Source organism: Natator depressus, chromosome 2, assembly GCF_965152275.1.
Source record: "Natator depressus isolate rNatDep1 chromosome 2, rNatDep2.hap1, whole genome shotgun sequence".
Lineage (NCBI taxonomy): Eukaryota > Metazoa > Chordata > Testudines > Cheloniidae > Natator > Natator depressus.
Genome location: NC_134235.1, coordinates 15,040,429 through 15,066,164, shown reverse-complemented (window position 1 = coordinate 15,066,164; position 25,736 = coordinate 15,040,429).

The following is a 25,736-nucleotide window of genomic DNA, read 5'->3' as shown; positions in this document are numbered from 1 at the left end:
CTAATCTCAAAAAAGATACATTAGAAATGGAAAAGGTAAAGAAAATGGCAACAAAAATGATTAAGGGGATATCCAGCCTATCCACTACCATGTAGACAAATGTCTCTTTGACATGCTCTATGACGAGGACTGGGGCTACATCCATTACTTTCTGCCCTGTGTATTTTTATCATGAGCAAACAGGGGCCTTAACTATTTGTCCTGAAATGCAGAGCTGTCTACTCTCTAGAACAGTGGTCACCAACCGGTAGATCGCGATCAACTGGTCGATCCTGGAGCCCCTGGCAGTCGATCACGATCCCCGGCCGCCAAAAGTCTGGTGGCACAGCGGGGCTAAGGCAGGCTCCCTGCCTGCCCTGTCGCCACACCACTGAGGGGCTGCAGGGGCATGATGGCCACTTCCAGGAGCAGCGTGGGGCTGGGGCAAGCAGGGATCCTGCCTTAGCCCCTCTGCGCTGTCGACCAGAAGCTGACCGAGGTAAGTGCTACACAGCGGGAGCCTGCAACCCTTCTGCATTCCAACCCCCCACCTCTGAGCCCCCTCCTGGAGCCAGCACCCTGTACCCCCTCCTGCACCCCAACCCCCTGCCCGAGCCCTGAACCCCCTCTCAGAGTCAGTACCCCATATCCCCTCCTGCACCCCAACCCCCTGCCCGAGCCCTGAGCCACCTCCCAGAGCCTGCACCTCCTCCTGTACCCCAGCACTCTGTCCCAGCCCGGAGGCCTGTCCTGCACCCAAACACCCTCCCAGAGCTTGTACCCCTCACCCACTCCTGCACCCCAATCCTCTGTCCCGGCTCAGCCCAGAGCCCCCTCCCACACTTTGAACTCCTCAGCCCTAGCCCAGAGCCCGCACCCTGACCCCCTGTGCCACCCGGTAAAAGTGAGTGTGGGGGAGAGTGAGCTGGTCGGGGCCTCAGGTAAGGAGCGGGGTAGATCCTTGCACTTAAACTCAAAAGGTGATCTTGTGTGTAAAAAGGTTGAAGACCACTGCTCTAGAATCTGCATTCGTTCTCTACTTCAATGGTCTGTTTAGACCAAACCCCCATTTCCTAGGCTGAAGGTTTAGTGGAAGGTGTTAACTCCAACAATATCCCTAATTGTGCCATAGTGTGTTGGTGGGAGAAATTTCTTTCTGAACCCAGGTAGCAGGATAATTTCTACCCTTTGCTCAGGAATAGTTGCTGTTAGTTACAAAATAACATTTCAGCAGAAGATCCACAGTTAGTTATATTAACAGGAATTGAAATGGAGTTTAAAAAGTTTCCATCCATTCCATAATTTGCAGATTCATCAGGGCTTAGGTACCATGTTGCGCAAATACGTAAAATGGATGGGTTACTTCTAAATCAGTCTGAGGAATTTCTATAACATAATATATTTTATGTCAATGGAAAATTGGGGTTTCATTTAAATAAAAAATTTTCTGCAGAAAGTGGCTGCTTTCCTCAAAAAATTACAAATTTTCATCAGGAAACTGAAATTTGTTGGCTGAAAAATTTTAAGGGTTTTGGCTAGTTGATGAAAGGTCAGAACTTCTCTGCTTATGTCAAGGTTCCTTCCCCACTCTGAACTGGAGGGTACAGATGTGGGGACCAGCATGAAAAACCCCCAAGCTTATTTTTACCAGCTTAGGCTAAAACTTCCCCAAGGTACAAACTATTTTACCTTTTGCCCTTGGACTTTATTGCTGCCACCACCAAGCGTCTAACAAATATATAACAGGGAAAGAGCCCGCTTGGAAACATCTTTCCCCCCAAAATCCTCCCCAAACCCTACACCCCCTTTCCTGGGGAAGGCTTGATAAAAATCCTCACCAATTTGCATAGGTGAACACAGACCCAAACCCTTGGATCTTAAGAACAATGAAAAAGCAATTAGGTTCTTAAAAGAAGAATTTTAATTGAAGAAAAAATAAAAGAATCACCTCTGTAAAATCAGGATGGTAAATACCTTACAGGGTAATCAGATTCAAAACAAAGAGAATCCCTCCAGGCAAAACCTTAAGTTACAAAAAGACACAAAAACAGGAATATACATTCCATTCAGCACAACTTATTTTATCAGCCATTTAAACAAAACAGAATCTAACGCATATCTAACTAGATTGCTTACTGACATTTTACAGGAGTTCTGACCTGCATTCCTGTTCTGGTCCCGGCAAAAACAACACACCGACAAAGAGAACCCTTTGTCCCCGCCCCCCCCCAGCTTTGAAAGTATCTTGTCTCCTCCTTGGTCATTTTGGTCAGGTGCCAGCGAGGTTGTCTTAGTTTCTTAACCCTTTACAGGTGAAAGGGTTTTTCCTCTGGCCAGGCGGGATTTAAAGGTGTTTACCCTTCCCTTTATATTTATGACAGCTTAGAATTTTGACAAAATGGGCAGGGGCGGAGGGGGAGAGAGAATTTTGACCAGTTCTTATAATCACTGGATGGATAATTAAAGTAAATGGAGTTTGTATTATGAATGCATATGGCCCAGTATATTTATATAGGTTAGAGACCCATATCTGTCTTCATTATATTTGCTGTGGGACAAAAAATCCTCAGCTGGCATAAATCAGGGTAGCAGCTTGACTTCAATGGCGCCATGCCAATTTACAACTGGTAAAAATCTAGCTTTCAATCTTATTTATTTTCCCTCTCTCGCCTGTCTGCAACAACAACAAATCAATTCAATCGTAGCGCTAACAGAAATTAAAGAAAGCTTGGGGTGGTCGTACAGACATTTCTGCCAACTATGTTTTTTTGCAAAGAAGTAGACTTGCAGCATTATAAAGAAGAAACATTAAGATACACAGTAAGGCCGTATTAAAGTTTCACAGCACCAAATCTTACAAAGATAAAATAAGCATGAGGGATGAGCCAACCCTAGCCTGATCTGGCTTTTTCCTGGACTGGTTGGTTCCTAGGTTGGCTCATGAGATGAGCACCAATGAGATAATTCTCAATTTGCAACCCTTCTGGGGTACACTGGTTGCATAATGTCCTCCATGCTTTATGTCACTGTTGATGCAAGAATCCAATGCTTTCCCTATCAGCAAACAGTGTACTTTCAGATATGTGCATTTTGGACTATCACAAATGCTCTATGCCTTTAAGAGCCTATTAACATATTAACTTTTCACCAGCTACATAACTTCCTATTATAATCAAAAAATATACACTATAGACAGGAAGTATCCTGTTGGCTGGCATTTGTAGTACATGGATAACACAAATGAATGGATGGCTCAGGGGGTGGTCACGTAGGCAGTGAAGAGGCCAGCATTAGCCAATTCAGGAATAGCTCAAGAACCTGACAGGAAGTGGAGGAGGTGATGGGAGATCAGCCAAGTTGGTTGCAAGCACTGCATGAAAATCACTATAAGATAGAAAATGGCACTGCCCTAAAATTGTCTCACCTGTAGTAAATTTATTTGTGAAAGGGGAGGAAGGGGAACCTCACTGGTGGATTAACGTGGAAAGAATCCGGCAAACAATCTGAATTCATCCCTCTTTTGTGCAAATGAAAAGCCCGATTGTGTTGATTCTGTTATGTGTATGAAACTGTTATCATGTTCTCACACATACTTGTGCAGAGAAAGGAATTCACAAACTGGCATTCTTTCTGGGAATCTCTCTGGCATGTTGTGCAGGAGGTCAGACGCGATGATCACAGTGGTCCCTTGTGAGCTTGGAATCTATGAAATAGCTTGGCTCAAAGCATTCTTTCTAACCAGCCTCATAAAATAGGTACAACTTGTAAAACAGTGTAATTCCATTGTATATCTGTGTTGCACATACTGAGTGGGGACAGGAAGGGGTTATAGTAGGAAAATTAAGTAACAGAAACATGGGTTATAAAACTTTTCCCGCCTCCTCCACCATCATTTCATTTTACAGTCTTTGGTTTAGTTACTTTTCCTCTTATACACTATTTCCAACCTCACACTTTGCAAGTGTAGGTTTTCCACACACTGTTCCATACAAGTCACACCATTTCACCGCTTACACTTTTTATTTATTTATTTATTTTTGTGGTAGGGCTACTTTCATGAGAGAGGCTTCCACAAGCAGACCCAAAATGAATAAAATGGCAACTTGGGTAAAATAAAGGAAACGGAGTTTTAGAAAAAGAGTTTTCTGACAAAAGATGGCAAGTGAAAAAATATCTGCCATGGTAATGTAAAGGTATAGAATTTAAAAGTCATACAGCCTACCCCCTTCTTATACAGGATTGTTCCTTTAAAAAGTGTATAAAAATATGTATTTCAAGTGCATTTTGCAGTGTAGTTTCAAATATCTAATCAATTTCCTTGCAAAAGTATTTCACAATATAATAAATCTCACTGCTGGGATGTTCTGCTTGATATTCAACCTAATTTTTTTCCTTTTAGTTTTATCCCCATGATTTCTATAGATACCTTCATGTACCATGCTATCTGAGTGATCTTTCACTTTATACTCTTCAAATATCTATAGCTCCTTATGTCCCCTGCTTCTTGGCTCTTAGCCAAGCTCTATTTCTCTCTTTTAAGCTTTCTTTATAAATCGGTCTCTCCAACCTCTTACTCATTTTTGTTGCCCTTTCCTGAACTTTGTCAATAGCTTTCTGATAATGAGGTGATCAGAACTGAACACACTAGTCCAGGTCCAGGTGTGGTCTCATTATAGAATCATATAGAAAGCAATTATCTGCTGCCTTGCTCTCGGATTTGATGCTTCTGGATATACAACAAGATCTTTGAGTGAAAATGTCCCCTGTGCTCTTTGGGGCAGGATTGTCTTTTTGTTCTGTGTATGCAGAGCATCTGGCAAAACGGGGCACTAGTGCATGACTGGGACTTTTAGGTGCTACAATAATAAAAATAAATAATAATAAAAATAATGATCAAAGTAGCACAAAAATCACATCGCCCTCTTTATTTAGTTTATTGCTATATTGCATTGCAAGCACACATCAAACGTGCTGTTATCTATCCCACCAAAATCTCTTTCAGCAGCATTGCATTGTCAGCTTTCTCCCTCTGGCTCAATATCTGTTTCAGATGATTTTTCTCAAATGAAGTCACCTGCATTGTTTTTAGAGCTGAATCTCGTTTTGCTATTTTTGAGCCATGTTTCTGGCCTTTCTAGGTGTGTCTGTATTATTCCTCAGTCCTCTTGGGTGTTTTCAAGGCCTCTCAATTTGGCATAGTCTGTGAATTCCATCATTGTACAGCTGTTTACTCACTCTTTCACTGCATTAAAGATGTTAAACCAGGCTGACTTCTTCCGCCCCCTATACCCTTCTTGCCAACACAATGCGTAGCTATTAATTAAAATACTTGATAGTGGTCCCACTTTCACCTGGAAGTGTCCAATTTTCAAGATAAAGTGTGAAATTTCATGGCTTTAATTTTACAAAATTCAACCAGTTTTGCAAAATCTAAACAAAATCCCCTAACCTTCAATCCTGTGGTTTTTTAATTTTCTTTTCAACTATTTGCACAACATATGGTTAGGTTTGCAATAGAACTGTGCCCCCTTTGTTTTTTTTTCTCTCTCTCTCTGATTGATGGGTAGCTCCAAACTGCGTGTCAAGGACTAGGACCACGTCTGGATAACTTGGTGTCTTTTTTTGTGGGTAACTTCTTCAGTATAATCAAAGCTGGGCCACTCAAGTTGGCTGCTAGTAACCCCCTGTTTCTGTCCATCCTCATAGCCATTTATTTGATCTATCATGTTGAATTGAGCCAAATAAGCCTCCCAAGGACTCTTTTCCTCAAAGAGCAGGACTTTTGCATCATTTCAGGTGGGACAGACCAGACTCTTCCCTCTGTGGCTCTATGGATTGCAAATGATGTAGAAAACTGTTTTGAAATGTCCAGTCTTACCCAAGTCCCTATGGCTGGCTAACCTCCGTGTTGAAGGGTCCCCTGCCGCCTGTGGGTTGCAGTCCTGGGGGCCCCCTCCACCCACTCCCCCAGGGTCCCCACCGTGCAATGGCAGCCAGGAGCGGTGGGGTACCCACACTGCCCACGGCAGCTCAGAGCTCCAATCCGCCTGCCTCTTTTAACTTTTAGGCACCCCACCGCACAGCCCCACCACAACAACTGCTCAGTTCCCCTCGACCCTCCACTGCCCAGCGCTCCTCACTTCCTCACTGCCCGGAGGCCCCACACAAACTCCTCCAAAGACCCACTATCCTGTGCCCTGCCTCCCCGGCCTCACTCACCGTCCCCACTGGGAAGTGACTGTGTCTACCGGGCTGTGCGAGCCAGCAGTGTGGCCAGGGCTGGTCAGCGATCACTCTGGCCCCTCGGGAGCAGTGTGATCAGCCAGGCTGGAGCAGGAGTGGGGCCTGCCGAGGCTGGACTCCCTCGGGACCCACTTGCCCAGCAGGGCCCCCTGCTTTGGACTGGTGAGCTCTTTCCCTGCCACAGGGGACTGCTTTGCCTTCCTTGTTGGCAGGACCTGACGGGACCTAGGAGTGGCTAACTTTGAATTTTTAGGTTTCAGAGTAACAGCCGTGTTAGTCTGTATTCGCAAAAAGAAAAGGAGTACTTGTGGCACCTTAGAGACTAACCAATTTATTTGAGCATAAGCTTTCGTGAGCTACAGCTCACTTCATCGGATGCATACTGTGGAAAGTGTAGAAGATCTTTTTACACACAAACCATGAAAAAATACCTCCCCCCACCCCACTCTCCTGCTGGTAATAGCTTATCTAAAGTGACCACTCTCCTTACAATGTGTATGATAATCAAGGTGGGCCATTTCCAACACAAATCCAGGGTTTAACAAGAATGTATGGGGGCGGGGGGGTAGGAAAAAACAAGGGGAAATAGGCTACCTTGCATAATGACTAAGCCACTCCCAGTCTCTATTCAAGCCTAAGTTAATTGTATCCAATTTGCAAATAAATTCCAATTCAGCAGTTTCTTGTTGGAGTCTGGATTTGAAGTTTTTTTGTTGTAAAATAGCGACTTTCATGTCTGTAATCGCGTGACCAGAGAGATTGAAGTGTTCTCCAACTGGTTTATGAATGGTATAATTCTTGACATCTGATTTGTGTCCATTTACTCTTTTACGTAGAGACTGTCCAGTTTGACCAATGTACACGGCAGAGGGGCATTGCTGGCACATGATGGCATATATCACATTGGTGGATGTGCAGGTGAACAAGCCTCTGATAGTGTGGCTGATGTTATTAGGCCCTATGATGGTGTCCCCTGAATAGATATGTGGGCACAGTTGGCAACGGGCTTTGTTGCAAGGATAGGTTCCTGGGTTAGTGGTTCTGTTGTGTGGTATGTGGTTGCTGGTGAGTATTTGCTTCAGGTTGGGGGGCTGTCTGTAGGCAAGGACTGGCCTGTCTCCCAAGATTTGTGAGAGTGTTGGGTCATCCTTCAGGATAGGTTGGAGATCCTTAATAATGCGTTGGAGGGGTTTTAGTTGGGGGCTGAAGGTGACGGCTAGTGGCATTCTGTTATTTTCTTTGTTAGGCCTGTCCTGTAGTAGGTGACTTCTGGGAACTCTTCTGGCTCTATCAATCTGTTTCTTCACTTCCGCAGGTGGGTATTGTAGTTGTAAGAATGCTTGATAGAGATCTTGTAGGTGTCTGTCTCTGTCTGAGGGGTTGGAGCAAATGCGGTTGTATCGCAGAGCTTGGCTGTAGACGATGGATCGTGTGGTGTGGTCAGGGTGAAAGCTGGAGGCATGTAGGTAGGAATAGCGGTCAGTAGGTTTCCGGTATAGGGTGGTGTTTATGTGACCATCGTTTATTAGCACTGTAGTGTCCAGGAAGTGGATCTCTTGTGTGGACTGGACCAGGCTGAGGTTGATGGTGGGATGGAAATTGTTGAAATCATGGTGGAATTCCTCAAGGGCTTCTTTTCCATGGGTCCAGATGATGAAGATGTCATCAATATAGCGCAAGTAGAGTAGGGGCGTTAGGGGACGAGAGCTGAGGAAGCGTTGTTCTAAGTCAGCCATAAAAATGTTGGCATACTGTGGGGCCATGCGGGTACCCATAGCAGTGCCGCTGATCTGAAGGTATAGATTGTCCCCAAATGTGAAATAGTTATGGGTAAGGACAAAGTCACAAAGTTCAGCCACCAGGTTAGCCGTGACATTATCGGGGATAGTGTTCTTGACGGCTTGTAGTCCATCTTTGTGTGGAATGTTGGTGTAGAGGGCTTCTACATCCATAGCGGCCAGGATGGTGTTATCAGGAAGATCACCGATGGACTGTAGTTTCCTCAGGAAGTCAGTGGTGTCTCGAAGGTAGCTGGGAGTGCTGGTAGCGTAGGGCCTGAGGAGGGAGTCTACATAGCCAGACAATCCTGCTGTCAGGGTGCCAATGCCTGAGATGATGGGGCGCCCAGGATTTCCAGGTTTATGGATCTTGGGTAGTAGATAGAATATCCCAGATCGGGGTTCCAGGGGTGTGTCTGTGCGGATTTGATCTTGTGCTTTTTCAGGGAGTTTCTTGAGCAAATGCTGTAGTTGCTTTTGGTAACTCTCAGTGGGATCAGAGGGTAATGGCTTGTAGAAAGTGGTGTTGGAGAGCTGCCGAGCAGCCTCTTGTTCATATTCCGACCTATTCATCATGACAACAGCACCTCCTTTGTCAGCCTTTTTGATTATGATGTCAGAGTTGTTTCTGAGGCTGTGGATGGCATTGTGTTCCGCACGGCTGAGGTTATGGGGCAAGTGATGCTGCTTTTCCACAATTTCAGCCCGTGCACGTCGGCGGAAGCACTCTATGTAGAAGTCCAGTCTGCTGTTTCGACCTTCAGGAGGAGTCCACCTAGAATCCTTCTTTTTGTAGTGTTGGTAGGGAGGTCTCTGTGGATTAGTATGTTGTTCAGAGGTATGTTGGAAATATTCCTTGAGTCGGAGACGTCGAAAATAGGATTCCAGGTCACCACAGAACTGTGTCATGTTCATGGGGGTGGAGGGGCAGAAGGAGAGGCCCCGAGATAGGACAGCTGCTTCTGCTGGGCTGAGAGTATAGTTGGATAGGTTAACAATATTGCTGGGTGGGTTGAGGGAACCATTGCTGTAGCCCCTTGTGGCATTTAGTAGTTTAGAAAGTTTAATGTCCTTTTTCTTTTGTAGAGAAGCAAAGTGTGTGTTGTAAATGGCTTGTCTAGTTTTAGTAAAGTCCAGCCATGAGGAATGGCCCAACTTGATTATCATACACATTTGTAAGGAGACTGATCACTTTAGATAAGCTATTACCAGCAGGAGAGTGGGGTGGGAGGAGGTATTTTTTCATGCTTTGTGTGTATATAATAAGATCTTCTACACTTTCCACAGTATGCATCCGATGAAGTGAGCTGTAGCTCACGAAAGTTTATGCCCAAATAAATTGGTTAGTCTCTAAGGTGCCACAAGTACTCCTTTTCTTTTTTTGATTTTTTAGGCGCCCCTAGAATGCCAGCGCCCCTAGACATATGCCTACTGTGCCTAAATGGAAATCCGGCCCTGCTCGTGGGTCTTCTCTGAACCCTCTCTAATTTATCAACATCCTTCTCGAACTGTGGGCACCAGAACTGGACACAGTATTACAACAGTGGTAACACCAGTGTCAAATCCAGAGGTAAAATAACCTCTCTACTTCTATTCTCAGCTAGTATAAATTGACTGAACTCACTTCTATGGGGCTACATCAACCTACGCCATTGAGAATGTGACTCATAGGATATAAAAGCATTGAAATGCAGCAGCCTCTGGGGGATAGAGGGAAGAAATTAACCAGCACACTGCACAAGAAAAGGGGCACAGAAATTATGACTATCTCCTTGGGGGCAATCCCTAGTCTTATGAAAAGTGCAATGAGATTTGTAATGGCCATGCCGATCAGGTGGGACTTGGTTTTTTAAGAACTAATCCGAAAGGGTCTGAATCTCAGATTTTCTCTCTTGAAAAGATGAGCTGAACCAAGGCTGCTGGGATTTGATTATGTGGCTGCCTGGAATTTTGGTTTTTCAGATATCATTACCATTATCAATATCACATCATCATATCAAACCTTACTCTTACACCATTATACCTTCCCCTCCAGCAAATGTGTCTGTTTATATCTTATTATTTAGACTGTCCATGATCTGCCTGATTTGATGAGACAGGCATCTCCATTTCTCTCACTGATGTCCAGCCAGGGGAATAGCTTATATACTTGTTATAGGCTTCCTCTAGTTATATCCTATCTTTGAAAACAGCAAGAAAAATACTGCAATTACCATATTTTGATTAAAGACAATAAGCCAAACACTGGACTGGACTGCTAACATCTGATGGGAGAGACCAATCTAACCTTTTTAGCTTGTTGGACAAGTTCAAGTCTAGAACAGCTTTGGTTTTGTCAGTTATTCACCCTCCCTTAATTTTTAAAATCCCTTTTCCCCTTTAAAAAGTGAAGTTTCAGTTTATTTAATGCAAGATGGAACTTAGTCTTATGATCAAAACAAGCACTGTACTGTAGTATGACATAAATTGTCATGGATTAAACAGGTTTAGACCTGACAGAGTGTAAAGTGTCCGAGTCATTCAAGTATAAAAGAGATGAATAGCATTATGTCCATTGTGGCATGTAAACCTGTCAGCTGCAATTGTTTATGTGGCATTCTGGGGATAAGCAGAAGAATTAAAATCTGCAAATCACAGAGGATCCGATTCTGTGTTACATTTGCTCCTCTGTTGTTTGCTGCAGCACTTGTTTTATAGCAGGCTTTAAAATGTTTCCCACAGCACTGTTCATTTGCATCAGAAAACTCTCTCTACATCATTATAATTACGGTTGTACAGTGCACAACCTCTGAGAAAAATATATGTCTTGATATTGGAGGAATAAATTGCCCTATGGAGGGGAAAGAACAAAAACTGGATTGTCAGCAGCAGCAACAACAAAGAGTTAGAAATGCTTTATAGTCCTAATGTTTTACTCGGCAAACCCTTTCTTGTTTAATTAGCCCTTCCAAAGTGAATGGACTGCTTGAGTGGAGATGGGTTTGCAGAATCTGGCCCCAAATGCACATCTTGGAATATATTTTTAAAAATGCAATGGACAAGTTGTCCATAAAACACAAACCAACACCACTAACTGACACCACAGTTAGCAGATGCAGCAGAGAAACCAAGGGAATGGAGAATGAACTTGTATGAGAGAAATCCTTCTAGCCCGTAGCTGCATGTAGCTGAGGCAGACCGGCTGGAAGCTTGAACCACGTTGCCTGTGAGTGAGGAGTCTGGTCTCCGAGCCTGTGAATCACAGTTTGTGTAAACACTAAAATGGATGCAATTCTCACTTTAAACTGTGCCCTTTATTTGAAAACCAAAGTAATGTTATAATTCTGAGCCTTTGACCTGCTGCCCTGCTACTGCTGAACTCGTAAGTCCACCTGAGAAACATATGAATGTGTGAGGAGGTATATACCCCACCATGGCTCTGTCCTGGGGTACCTGCACTGGAACCAAATGCAGTGGTTGGGTTGGGGTTCCCATACCAGCCACTAGTAAGGTGGAGTGAAGCCCCTGAGAAGAAGGTAAGGACAACTCAGAGCTCTCTGAGAAGTGTGCATGGGCCATGAGGCCCAGGGTCAGGCTGTAGACCTTTTTAAAGACACAGGACTGTTATTGGTTGGACTTTCTGTTACCCCAGAAGGAGTGGAACCAAACATGACCTGGCTGGAGGACTGAGTCACGAGAAGAGGCAGACCACAGTAAGACTGGACCGACCGTCAGTAGGGGGTGCTACACAGAGGAGGGTCTGCTTCGCCATGCCCAGCGGTGAGTCAGCTCTTCTACAACATGGCACAATTCACTCGTGTTATAGCAGCATGAGCTCCTTGGATCATAGGTGCTCTCAAAAGGTCAAGTACAGATATACTAAAGTTAGGGAATGATTCTGATTGCACTGTGCCCATGTGTATGCTTCCTGGTAATGGCTAGCAGAAGTGAGACCGTTTGCCTTACTTGATGGAGGGAAGGACTGACTTGCAGCCACTGGTGGGGCAGACAGCAGTGATGTGGTGGGGGCTACAGGTTCAAATCCTGTTTTCAGTGCTTAACTGTTATTTAATCTTTGGCAAAGCAGGTGGCAATGAGTGCTCCCTTTGCCCAGACCAGGACAGCAGTGTGGTGATGGAGAGGGGGCGCTTAGTCCGAAGTCAACAACTAGAAGTAAATTCCAGTGTGATTAATACTGTAGCACATTCTACTGGCTAGGGATGAAATTCACCCCTGTGCAAGAGGCTTATGCACTACTTTAACTGCCACTTTAGACTTAAGTGATGCAGACGCCCATGTGCTGACCTATTGTGAAGGGGTGAATTTCACCCTTTGTGAGCCAATTTCTACTGCCAAGTACCAGTTCAGATGTAATGGAATGAATATAAAGATCTTTCCCTGTACCACACTGCTGGAACTTTTGGCAAGGTATCCTGCAGCACATATCTGCCCTTGCCATTCTGCAAACAGATACAAGTCCCATTGCTTTGCTTACAAAAGGATGTATTGGAGGTCTCTGTTGTGGAGCAGGCATGTACGTCATCCCTGAAACTTTGGCTTATACTTCATCTTGGATGCTGTTGTGTTTTCTTCTGCAACAGCCCATTTACCAGGCAGTAACCTTCCCCACTCCATGCAACAATCAGTATCCTCTCAATGTGATTACAGTCCATTTCATTCCATAATAGGTTTCTTTTATTATTCCCTCAGGCATGCAAATCAAATTTTACTCCGTACCAAAATTTTTGTTCTACAGAAGATGTTGGCATTGAGTGCAATGAAAAAATAGCTTTGCTGTGTTAATAGAACACCCTCCCCCCCCCGATGAAAGCAAACATCTGTCAAAGTTCATTTGCTTCAGTGGAAAGGCAGTAGTGTGTCTTAAGGGAAAGCGTATGATAAAAGCAGATAGATTATTCTGCAATTATACCTTTCTCTGTCTAAAAGTTTAATTAGATAAGCTGGTGCACAGAGATTGCTTCATCATCCATCTGTCCTGTTTGTCAGTGTTATAAATACAGTGGATGTCTTGACAAATTTGATCAAAACAGCAAAAGTTAAAGGGGGTGTTGGCCATTTAAGCCAGATCCAGAGAACAAGAGAAATCCTTAGTGAGCTTCTCTTTTTAGGAGGGCTGCCATTGGTCAGTCCTGGTGTCTGTGTCAGTGGCTGGGATGGGCCAGCCTGAGAGCAGCTATCCGACAGGAACTGGCTGCTGTTTGTATGGCCAATCTCTTACGCCATTTTAGTTTCTCCTTGCTGCATGTGGTTCCTATTAAAAAATATAAGGGTAATGATTTAATAATTATTTTACCCCCAGACATACTGAATGCAATATCTATTATTTGCTCATGCTGTACAGCTGGTGAGGCCCACAGCCTCCAGACCACTGCTGGAGAAGGTTCAGGTGATAGATCACGTCTTCTTCCTTCCTCCTTGCCAGCGCACCTCAGTCACTTTGAACTGTTTTGACCCCACTTTTGAGGTCTCCTGTTGTTATGATAGGGCCATGCTCATGGGATGCTTGGGCTGGTGTGACATTTACGTCCTTGACTGGGTTGTTACTAGGCCGATTAGGCTATGGTTAGTGGTCCATTGCCTCAATGTGCATTGCCAGCAGCTCCTTGGGGATCTTTCAAGGTATCTCTCACAGAGTTTGGTGCCTGAGAAGACAGGGTCTCACCAACATGTCTGTGTAACTGAGTATAGATTTGGATAGCCTAGCTTGTGATCAGATATGATAACCGAGTTAAAGGAACTGGCAAATAGGTGTGGAAAAAGGATTGGAAAAAGGCAAATATAGTGCCCATCTTTAAAAAAGGGAAGAAGGAGAACTTGGGAAACCCTGGGAACTACAGCCTCACCTCGGTCCCTGGAAAAATCATGGAGCAGGTCCTCAAGGAAACCATTTGGAAGCACTTGGAGAAGAGGAAGGTGACCAGGAACAATCAACATGGATTCACCAAGGGCAAGTCATGCCTGACCAACCCAATTGCCTTCTATGATGAGATAACTGGCTCTCTGGATATGGGGAAAGCAGTGGATGTGATATATCTGGACTTTAGCAAAGCTTTTGATAGTCTCCCACAGTATTCTTGCCAGCAAGTTAAAAAAGTATGGATTGGATGAATGGACTATACGGTGGATAGAAAGCTGGCTAGATTGTCGGGCTCAATGGGTAGTGAACAATGGCTCAATGGCTAGTTGGCAGCTGGTATTAAGCGAGTGCCCCAGGGGTCAGTCCTGGGGCCGGTTTTGTTCAATATCTTCATTAATTATCTGGAGGATAGTGTGGATTTCACCCTCAGCAAGTTTGCAGATGACGCTAAGCTGCGGGGAGAGGTAGATATGCTGGAGGGTAGGGATAGGGTCCAGAGCGACCTAGACCAATTGGAGGATTGGACCAAAAGAAATCTGATGAGGTTCAACAAGGGCAAGTGCAGAGTCCTGCACTTAGGAAGGAGGAATCCCATGCACTGCTACAGACTGGGGACCGACTGGCTAAGCAGCAGTTCTGCAGAAAAGGATCTGGGGATTACAGTGGATGAGAAGCTGGATATGAGTCAGCAGTGTGCCCTTGTTGCCAAGAAGGCTAATGGCATATTGGGCTGTATTAGTAGGAGCATTGCCAGCAGATTGAGAGAAGGGATTATTCCTCTCTATTCAGCACTGGTGAGGCCACATCTGGACTATTGCATCCAATTTTGGGCCCCCCACTAGAGAAAGGATGTGGAGAAATTGGAGCGAGTCCAGCAGAGGGCAACGAAAATTATTAGGGGGCTGGGGCACATGACTTACGAGGAGAGGCTGAGTGAACTGGGCTTGTTTAGTCTGCTGAAGAGAAGAGTGAGGGGGGATTTGATAGCAGCCTTCAACTACCTGAAGGGGGTTCCAAAGAGGATGGAGCTAGGCTGTTCTCAGTGGTGGCAGATGACAGAAAAAGGAATAATGGTCTCAAGTTGCAGTGCAGGAGGGTTAGGTTGGATATTAGGAAACACTATTTTACTAAGAGGGTTGTGAAGCACTGGAATGGGTTACCTAGGGAGGTGGTGGAATCTCCATCCTTAGAGGTTTTTAAGGCCCAGCTTGACAAAGCCCTGGTTGGGATGATTTAGTTGGTGTTGGTCCTGCTTTGAGCAGGCAGTTGGACTAGATGACCTCCTGAGGTCTCTTCCAACCCTAATCTTCTATGATTCTATGAAAGTTGAACAAGCTGTCGTGCCCCTCTCCTGTTCCTGTAAGGTTATTACATCGCTCCCTGTTTTCTGCTGGCACCTTTGAATGACTACAACTAGGCATATATGCCTTCATCACATTTGGTTTTGTGCAGAACTCTGATAAAGGTTTATGTGGTAGTACCACATGTGGTGGTGACATCTAGAGACCTCGACGGGTCCCCATTGTGCTAAGCACTGTGCAGACACAGAATAAATCACAGTCCCTCTCCCAAAGAGTTTGCAGTCTAAAAGACAAGACATTACCAGTGGATGAGAAACAAAGGGACAAGGGTGAAGAGGATTATAAACATAACAGGCTGTTTTATCCCAGATAAGTTGTGTGACAGGTTCTTAGCCATTCCGGAGCTGAAATCACAATAAATCAGACAGGATGTAGATTTCTGGATAACTGTAAAGTTATGATGCTTTGAGTGCCTCATCTCCTGATACCCAATTCTGTCAGGGCTTCAGGGATTTGCTATGTACATGAACAAAGCTTGGTGGTCTCTCTAACGGTTGGAACAGTGGATGACAATGAGGTACAGTAAGGATGTTACTCTTCTAGAATTCTGCCCCATATCTATTTAAGGTCCTAAGGCCCCATTGCAATAGTATCTAAGCCTCTCACAATCTTTAATGTATTTATCCGCACAACACCCCTGTTAAGTAGGGAAGTGCTATTATCCCCATTTCACAGATGGGGAACTGAGGCACTTACAGGAAGTCTATGGCAGAAAAAGGAATTTTACCCTGGTCTTCTGATTGCCAGGCTAATGGCCTATCCACTGGCCTATCCTTTCTTGCACATGTTGCAAAACTATGGTTGCTCCATTTTTAATAGTGGTTTCTATCTTTCCTGCATGAGCAGCTTTTTATGAAGGCCCAGTGGAAAACGATCAGCTAAATATGTCTTTTTTATTTGCAAGCCCCAACGCCAGAACGCTTACAGGGAAAGAAGCTCTGTGCTCCCACTATCGGAGAATTGGGAAAAGCTAGCTCTGGCAGGTTTAATTTGCCTATTATAATTTGTCCCATATGCAGTTCTGTACAGTGTTTTTATTGTTGTATTTGTGATGAAGTGGGAATTTTCTGTAATATTTTGTATGCATACTGTGTGTGCCTCAGTTTCTCCTATGTGCTCCAGGGTTAATTAGGTCATGGGAAAAGGTTGCTTACTCTCTGCAGAAACCCAGAGAGACAGGTGTGACTGATGCCTAGCTGTGTGGGGCCAGGACCCCATGTCCACAGAGAGTCCGAGAAGACAATGACCACTCCAATTGCCTGGACATTTGGTACCTAGCAACTAACGACTATGGATGGCCCACCTCTCCGCAGGAAGGCAGCCATGTTTGACCAGCTGGAGAAGAAAGGGCTGAGGAGGAGGGCCAAGTAACAATGGTTGCCCAGGAACAAGAACAAAGGACGAAGGACGGGCCAGGTGAGGGGTTGTTCAGAGCAGGCTGCTGGAAGCTTGAGACTCTCCTGAACTGGGAGAAAGAGGGGTCAGAGGGCTCTGGGATCCTCAAGATGGACCATGTGGTAACTTTCTGCTGTCTGTGCTAACCTACAGACTTTCTATGCTGTGTTCCAGCTGACTAATAAACCCTCCTGTTTTACAACACTGGTTGAGAGTCACTGCAGATGCTGAAGTGGGTGTGGGGTGCATTGCTCCCTTTGGATGTACAAGTCTCTCCCAGGTGTCCAACTCAGGTGAACTCACTGAAGGGAACTCCTGGTGTAAAGCAGGCGTTCTGAAGGCTCCAAGGTTCAATCCCAGGAGGTGGTGAAGCCAAGTGCCTGACCCTAGTGAAAGAGTGTGATCCTAAGGGGGGCTGGCACACTGAAGGGGTCCTCCCAGGGACTGTTCCAGAGCTGTTCAAGAGCATTGGATCTGTGGATCCATGACAATATTATTTGGCACTTTTGTTCTGGCTTTTGAAATGATGTTAAATGGTGCATCAAAATGTATTTTTTAATAATTGGGGATAACCTGTGAAAGGTAATGGGGAAAGCAGGTCACCCTAAGCTGATAGATAGGTGGTGGATGCAGGGTGGCAAGCTGAAATTCAACAGGTGAGATGAGGTCAGAGTCTCACTGTATCTCAGTTTCACAATCTATAAAATTCATATAATAATTCTCTCTCTCTCTCTCTGTCTCTCAGGGATGTGGTGAAGTTTAGTTCATCCGTGTGTGCAAAGTGTTCTGAGATTGTCTGGTGAAAGGTACTTTATAGATGCATATTAGTAGCAGAAATATGTAAGATATTCACACTGAAAGTCACCAGCATATGAAATGCAGCTGGTTTCAGGTTTGGTTACAGGCTTGAAATTCAGACTATGCCTGTTGATAAATTCAGTAATGAATCCCATCTGATATACGGCTTTGCATCAAAATAATCTGAAAATGGGGTTTCTAAGGGTTTTTTCCTTAATTTTACTTTGGGAATTATTTGACCTAAAAACTCAGATGCATGAACCCATTTGGCTGAGGAATGATTATTGTTATTATTTGTTTCACCAATCAAGAATATGATGATGTTGTGTTTCGAATTTCCTTTAATCCAGATCTGTTCTTATCTGTTTGCCTGAATCTGTTGAACATGAGAGATTTTAAAAGAGTACTCCTTTTTTTAAGACTAAGCATGGAAAATGTATTCCTTCGTGTTGTCATAGAGCAAAACCACTTTTTTAAAAAAATCAGAAGGCAAGAGAGGTTGGTTTTTCTAGATGATCCACTTTTTCAAACATTACTAAAAAAATGTACAAGAGGCAAATGTCATTATAAATCAATATTTGTAGTTCCAGGGTGGAATGATGTTTCCAAAGTTAGAGGAGCACGACATTCAGTCAGAATAACAAAACTGTAATACAGCAAGCAGAAAAACCCGCCGTATGGAATGAGTACTTTGCTTGCCGTGGGTTCGTTTCCTTTATTTCTAGGAGAAGAACATTACTGAAATATTAGTTTGTTTGTCTCTTTCTTTGTCTCTCCATAAACACTCAACCAAGTTCATTTCCTCAAACCATAACAGCCTCATCTGGATTTAATATCAAATGCACACAATATACTAAAGTTGCTTTTCTTTTTCCTAGTGGCTGAATTCTTGACCTCTTTTTCCCCTCTGCCAATCCTATAATTTCAGCATTCTTAACCTCTTTCTTTTCCCCACAGAGCATGAATGTTGCAATTTCGATCACTGCAGCTCTATTGTAAAAGCTGAAATAATATATAACCAGGATAGAAAGGTAGTTGTAGCATCATACGCCTGTAGCCTTGCACAATGCAGAAGACAAACTGCAAAGTATGTTTCACCTACAGGCACAAGGCATTCTGGTTCTAATTAACTGTGGTGGTTGCTATGGCAGTGCATAGTTATATATGTATGCTCATGTAGTCAAGTTCTTTCCTGCAGTATAGAATTTTGGTCCAAAAGCACTACATGATTATAGTCTTTCCAATAACATCCACAACGCAGCAAAGCACTTCAAAAGTCAACTGCCATCAGGATCAGTTTGACTTAATTTGACCCAGATGAATTCAAAATATGGGAACCTTCATCCACAGTGTTAGATATTTCTAGGTTGAGAGGCTGGAGATAAATAAGGAGATTCAAATGGGTCAAAGCAAACTGTTTGCTTAGGGCAGGTTATGGCTGGTCAAAATTCTTTTACTGAAAAAATATTTTGATGAAAAATGGCTTTTCAAATACTATACAAAAATTTGCAAAGCATCATAGTATTTGAAATTTTCTGACTTTTCCATGAAATGATCCAAAATGAAAACTTTTATTTTGATTGATCCTAAACGAATTTTTGTTTGTTTTTGATTCCAGTCAGGTGGAACTGAAATTGGTTTTATTTTTATCTTCAGTTTTTTGTGTGAATTCCAAACCCCACCCAAAAAACAAAACAAAAAAAGAATGAAAGGTCAATTTCAAAATTATTCACCAAATGAAATTTCTGAAAAAAAATTATTTGGATTAATTGAAACACTCTTTTGATCATGACTTTGTTTTTATATTTTATGTTTTTATGTTTTATTTTATATTTTAAAATTAAACTTTAATTATTTTCAAATTATAAAATAAAATTAAAATATTGGTGTGACTGTTCCCCCCCCATCTTTGTTAATTAGTTTGGAATTGGTATTCCAGTTAGTCTGGGATTTGGTATTAAGTTTGCTCATTCTTAACTGGCATTCTAACTGGTCATTTGAAACTGGTATTTAATTGGTATAATATAAAATTTTGAAACACAAAGTCATTTCAAAACATTCCATTTTGAGTTTTCTTTGTCTAAATGAACTTGTGTCCAAATCTATATGTGCATGTGAAAACTTTTGACAAATTAGCATTTTCTGACAGGAGCGCTCCATTGGAAAGTTTTCAACTCGCTCTAGTTTGTATAAACTTTGAAATCCCCATTAAGATTGCTGAGGCTTGACAGGCTAATTCTCTCAAGGCCAGGCCCTAAACAGTGCTGAGCACTTTCATGTCCCTCTGAAGTCAATTAGGTTCTGCAGGTGCTCAACAGGTTCCAGATCAGACCATCTGTCCCGTGAGAAGAGGCTGTTGGGAATGAATGAGTCAATTTCATGTCACTTCATCGGTGACTTTCGTAGAGTACATTGAGCTGCATGTTTATAGCTATGTATGAACTGAACATCTCGTTTTCATTCCATATCCCTATGTCTGCTTTTACTGAATGATGATAGTATGCAGAGCCAGTGAAGAATCTCTGTATCTTCTAATACAGTGCTAGGTGTGTTTGTTGCTGGTTTGGTTAGCTGTTGAATTCTATTAGCTCTCGTATCAGTTTACTATCTGATGTGTCCTATTACTTGAGACTTGTAAATGGGTGAGTTTTCCACACTGCCCCAACTGCAGAACACATATGATGAGTTATGGTCCAAACACCACCCCTTTCCTGAGTTTTGCCTTTTTTTTTTCTTTTGTAACAAAGCCCTGAATCCTAGTCTGAGATCCTTCTAGGGCTGGCTGTTCTTAGGATTTCTCCCCGAAGAGCTTAATACCCCTACATCTAGTCTTCTTCAGTGAGACACATAGATCTTATACTCCTGAGTTGGAGCTAATGAGACTCACCTATTCTGGCTAACAGGGCAAGTTAGCAAAATAGCTATGTACTTCCTCAAAGGGTTCTAATGCCTGATACTGAGTGAGAACTCTATTTTGCATTGACAGGGGATGGAATCAGTTACTCTAAATCCTGCCCATCACTTCTATAATAAGTTGTTTAAAAAAACACCCTACCAGCTGTTAAAATCGATAATCAGTTAATTTTTAACTGCCTTTAAACTTTAAGAAGGATACAGAGCAGCTACATATTATTTTTGTACACCTCCATCCCATCTCTCATCCTTGTTTTGTTTTCTGTATGCTCTGCTGTGATCCTGCAAACACTTAGGCATATGCTTAACATTTACACACTTTGAGTAGTCCCATTGACTTACACAGATTACTCATAATGTGTAAATTTAAGCATGTGAGAAAGTGTCTCTAGAGTCAGACCCTTAGACATCAAACTCCTGGGGCAGTGTCTGTAGGAGGCAGTTTCAAAAGTGCCCATTGGAACTTGTTCTCCTATATTACTTTTGAAAATCCCCATCTCTTCTCTGTTTTGTGGGGTACTTGGCATGCTTTTTGGTGCTCAGTGTATCTCACAATAATTCACACGTTAACATGCAAAGTCAAGGGACTTTCCAGCGCTTTGGGCATGTTCAGTTTCTATAGCAAATGCTGGAGTTGTAACATAAATGCCCAACTGATTACACATCTCTAGAGGAGAGTGTAGAATTTTTCAGACTAGCTGATTGGGTTATGGAGATAAAGCAGGGACCTCCTTATGTCTCTGCTGAAACAGTGAAATGTCTTTTGCTGTGTTTCACTCTGGACCATGGAGGAAATTTTGATGTGCAGTAGCTTGGAATCTCTGTGAAAGCATGATGCAAATAAACCCTGCTCTGAATAGCATACAACCCAGTTTTTTTCCAGCTCAGCTAACGCTGATGTGAGAAAGGTAACTTTTGCTATGGTGCCTACTTCCCTGCAATACAATGCAAAACATCTTGTGTGGATTGTCCAACTTTTATGGCTAAAACTAAACACCCGCAAGGAAAACTGGTTTCCAAAAGGCCTGCAGTCTGTTCTGGGAGTCAGATATCAGAATGTGTTAGTCTTGACACATTCCTGTATTCAGCATGTTCCTGTGTACATATCTACATAGACTTGCAGCCTAGATATGACCAAAGAAAAGTGGCTGGCTAGTCCAGATGGATTCACTATTGTACTTATCTGAAACGGAATTTAATTTGATATCTGAGCATGACAGCATGTGACTTTTTTGAGGGAATGTTTAGTCTGTTGGATTGTCTGTCAGACATATATAAAGACAGGAATTTCCCTGGCCAATCTCCCGATAGTCCCCTCAGATAAATAGCACCTGGTGAGCCTGGATAGCCTCTTCTGATCCTCGTCCATTCAGCTGTTCTCCAGATAGCAAGCTCGCAGAACTTGGACTAGAGAAAGGGAAAATCTCCACATAAGTAGAAACATTCATTTCTGGGCTCAAAATATTTTTGTTAAAATAGGTCAGTAATAATATTTAGCTCTTACGCTATACTTTCTGCAAAGGAATCTCAGAATGTTTTAAAAATAGGGCAAGTGATATTACACTGCCATTTTATAGATTGGCAAGCCAGGACATGGAGTGGGGAGGTGATTTGCCCAATGACTCAGTAAGTTAATGGCAGAGGCAGGAATGAAATCCAAGTTTCTCTATTCCCACTCCACTTCACTGTCCAATGTCTTTGCTTTGAAGGGGTGGCTAGACCAAATTTTTTTAAATAAATGTAAACAAAAAAATAAATATTTGTATTAAAATATATTTAAAAACCAAATTTTATTTGAAGTAAAAGAGACAAGTGAATTTAACCCCTAACCTCAATAGGGAAATTCATTTTCCTTCTGTGTATGTGTAAGTGCCAGAGTCTGAAGGAGCTCTTCCCTGTCACCTATTGATGAATTGGGACAAAAGACCTCAGAAGCAGATGTATTTGCATTGACACACCCACTTTGCCTAGGTGATCCCCAGACAGACCTGCTTTGCCAAAGTGATCAACTCTGCCTGTTTTGGGTTAACATTCACTTTTGTCTTGGATGCAGAGGTAATGAACTGTTATCCTTATTGTGAGTCAAAGGCAGCAGAGCAGCATTTAATATGCCCTAACGGGAGGGTCACCCAAAATGTAACCTCACTTGCTAAGAGAGGAGTAGTAATGCCAGTGTAACACCAACAGCCCCCGGTCGTCTGCGGGTGGGATCGAACCAAGGTCCTCTGGAGCTTAGTGCATGAGCCTCTACCGCATGAGCTAAAAGCCAATGGCCTGTAAGCTAAGGCTGTAGAGCAGACTCATTTTATCTTTCTCTCTAAGTGGTCTCAGTGCCACAGGACTAGAAGGTGTGTACATTACACCAACACCAAGTGAAGGTCAGAGGGTTGCGGGGAAGTGTTCCTACCGGGTGCTGTGGACTCTGTTTAAAGATTCCTAGATTCCATTTGACCCTCCCCAACCAGCAATCAAAAACGGAGCTGATCAGACTTGGTTGAGGATCCTTGTGTCTTCTCAGTGATCATTACAGCTGAAAACACTGATGGGCAGGTGTAGGAGACTGTGGGGACAGTTTTGTGGTGAGAGGCAATGCAGAGGATGCAGCAGCAGTAGTGAGGTTCCCTGCTACCCAGTGGAATCACTAAGAGCTGAAATCACGAAGAACTGGGATAAGTGGTAGAGACACCGAACACGGCACTGCAGCTATAGGGAACGGCAGCAGTGACCATAAAGTCATTGCTTCAGGGGCAGAAGGAGAAACCAGCTAAATGCACCCCAGGATTCTGGGACTTCTCTGACCTCAGACAACCAACGGTGAGTGGGGTGCAGCAGAGGGAAAGGGGAGTGGTATGTTAACAGGACCTTCATCCGTCTTTCATTCATCAAGGTGGATAGCTGAGGTAAATGACAACTGCTCAAGATACTGTGGGGTGGGTGTTTACTTTTTGTTTGCCTACTTATGAATTATTGTTGCAGGTTTTTCCCCCCAAATTAATGCTGTGTTCCCTCTCCTTTCAACAAAAGTTTTCTTTTGTTATACAGACTCAGTGCTTGCAAGTAGGGAAGTATTGCCTCTTGCAGGTACCCAGGGGTGGTGGTTAGTTTTCCCAGATTTTTGGGAGGGGGCTCGAGACCGTTCTGTTTTGTAATGTTAAGAGGAACCCCAGCAAACTGAACCTGGCCCTTGTTTCTGCCAACACCCTCTGGCAGAAGGGGTACGTATATACATACACCTAGCTTTTACAAAGCACTTTACACCAGTAGGTTGCAAAGCACTTTCTAATGGAGGTCATGACAATATTCCCATTTTACTAATGAGGAAACTGAGGCACTAAGCGGTGAGGTGACCTGTGCAAAGTCACCCAGTAAGCTAGTGGTAAAACCAGGAGTGAACCAAATCTCCTGGCTGCTCTATCTAGATATAAATATATTAAATTAGAATTGGTAAAAAAAAATGAGTGGAAAAGCTTTTGTGTTGAAAAATGTCCATTTTCCACTCTCTCCCCTGAGGGCAGTTTGGTTTCACTCCCATTGGGAACAAGGGGAGTCAGTAGCCATTTTGACAGAGGGCATCTTTGCTTAGGGCCACTGTGGCCTCAGTCCCAGATCAATAGGCGATGGCAGGCACTTGGAAAGAGGGCAGTGCTTCTGCTGAAGAAGAAATATTCAGTTATGGAGCAAAAGAGGCAAAAAAATAACCGTTAATTCTTTTAAAAAATATTTTCAAAAACTACCCTTTTCACTGGATCTATTCAACATGGAGGTCAGGAGGCGGAATCTCAGGAAGGTGGTGTGTAGGTGAATTTGAGGGGCAGAAAGGAGGAGGAAATTGGTAGTGTGTGTTGAAAGGCAAGAGGGAAGAGGAGATTGGTTGTGTATGCATGCAGGGGAATAGGAGGCAGGAGAACCTGGGGCCTGTGTGCAAGGGAATATAGAAGTCAGGAGTGTGGGGGAAACTGACTAGTACGGTCTTAAATGTTTTGTGCTGTTCCAGAATGGAATAAAGGAGCCAGAGTGAATCCGGCTTGTGAATCTGCACCTCAAAGTTAAAAGTTTTGTTTTTTTAATTGATATTTCATATCTTCAAATCATTTGAAATCTCACTTAGTAACATTCTCTTTGGGTTTCTTGTTTAGTGATCATGTATAAAATTTTAATTATAAAAAACAAGGCAATTCTCAGATAAAAACTATGCTAAACTAGAATTAATTTTGGGAGTAAACATCAGTAATTTAAGAATAAAAAACATTACAGGGACATTGTAATCAAGCATTACAAACCTAAGGAATTGAAAGCTGAGGTTAAACTTAAAATACATTCAAATATGTTAAGCCAGAAAAATGCATGGTTTGGGATCCAGACACCCTTAACGCTGCCATATAGTGGTGCCAAAAATGAAAAAAAAAATCCAATGTGTGTCTACAAATCGGTTTAATCTGGAGCTAATCATAATAGTATTGTTATTGCATAGTGTCACTACAGAGTTAAGGTTGTTTGAGTACCTTATCTGTGCGTTTTTATTCCTTAACACGTTTGGATTTATTTTAAGTGTAAAAGAGGTGCGGTGGGGGGGAAGAAACAGTATTACATGTAATCATGTAATTGAAGACTATATCCTAATACATACACACAAGGGGGCCAAATTAAGGTTGCATAGGCAATTTTAATTTTAGCATTTCCTGATTTTTGTGTGCTCAACTTTGCAACCTTAGTAATATTCTTTTAACGTTGGTTTTTAGAGTCAATAATATGTATATTATTATAGACTATATTTTTGGGTGGTAGTGTGCATTCTCTGGGCTCAGGCTGGGGTGTTAAGTAAGGTAATTTTATTGTGCAATTGTTTATTGTTTGGCTGGATTTTAAGTGTGCTATCTGTGTTCTTGTTATTTCTGCATGTGTATTTAGCAGTGACTATACGAGGGAAGAAACAGGTTTTATTGAAGCTAGTGTGATACAAGGTGTGTACTGAAGTTCTGTAACGAGTTGGGGTTGGGAATAGAAGGGAAGTGAAATGCAGCATCAAAGGAGTAAGACCAGTTCAGAAGCTTTAAACCTTTTATCTTAGGTCAACTGCACTTTAGAACCAGGTACAGTACTTAAGGGCCGGTTTCTATTCAGTTACTTTTGTATTGGTAAAAAGTGCTGAATCGCTAGCTCTGGGACTGAAGTTCTCAGTTTAGCCCAGGGATCGTCAACCTTTGGCACACGACCCGTCAGGGAAATCCCCTGGTGGGCCGGGACAGTTTGTTTACCTGCCGCTTCTGCAGGTTCAGCCAATCGCAGCTCCCACTGGCCGCGGTTCGCCGTTCCAGGCCAAAGGGGGCTGCAGGAAGCAGTGGCCAGCACATCCCTTGGCCCGCGCCACTTCCCGCAGCCCCCATTGCCATGGAACAGTGAACCGCGGCCAGT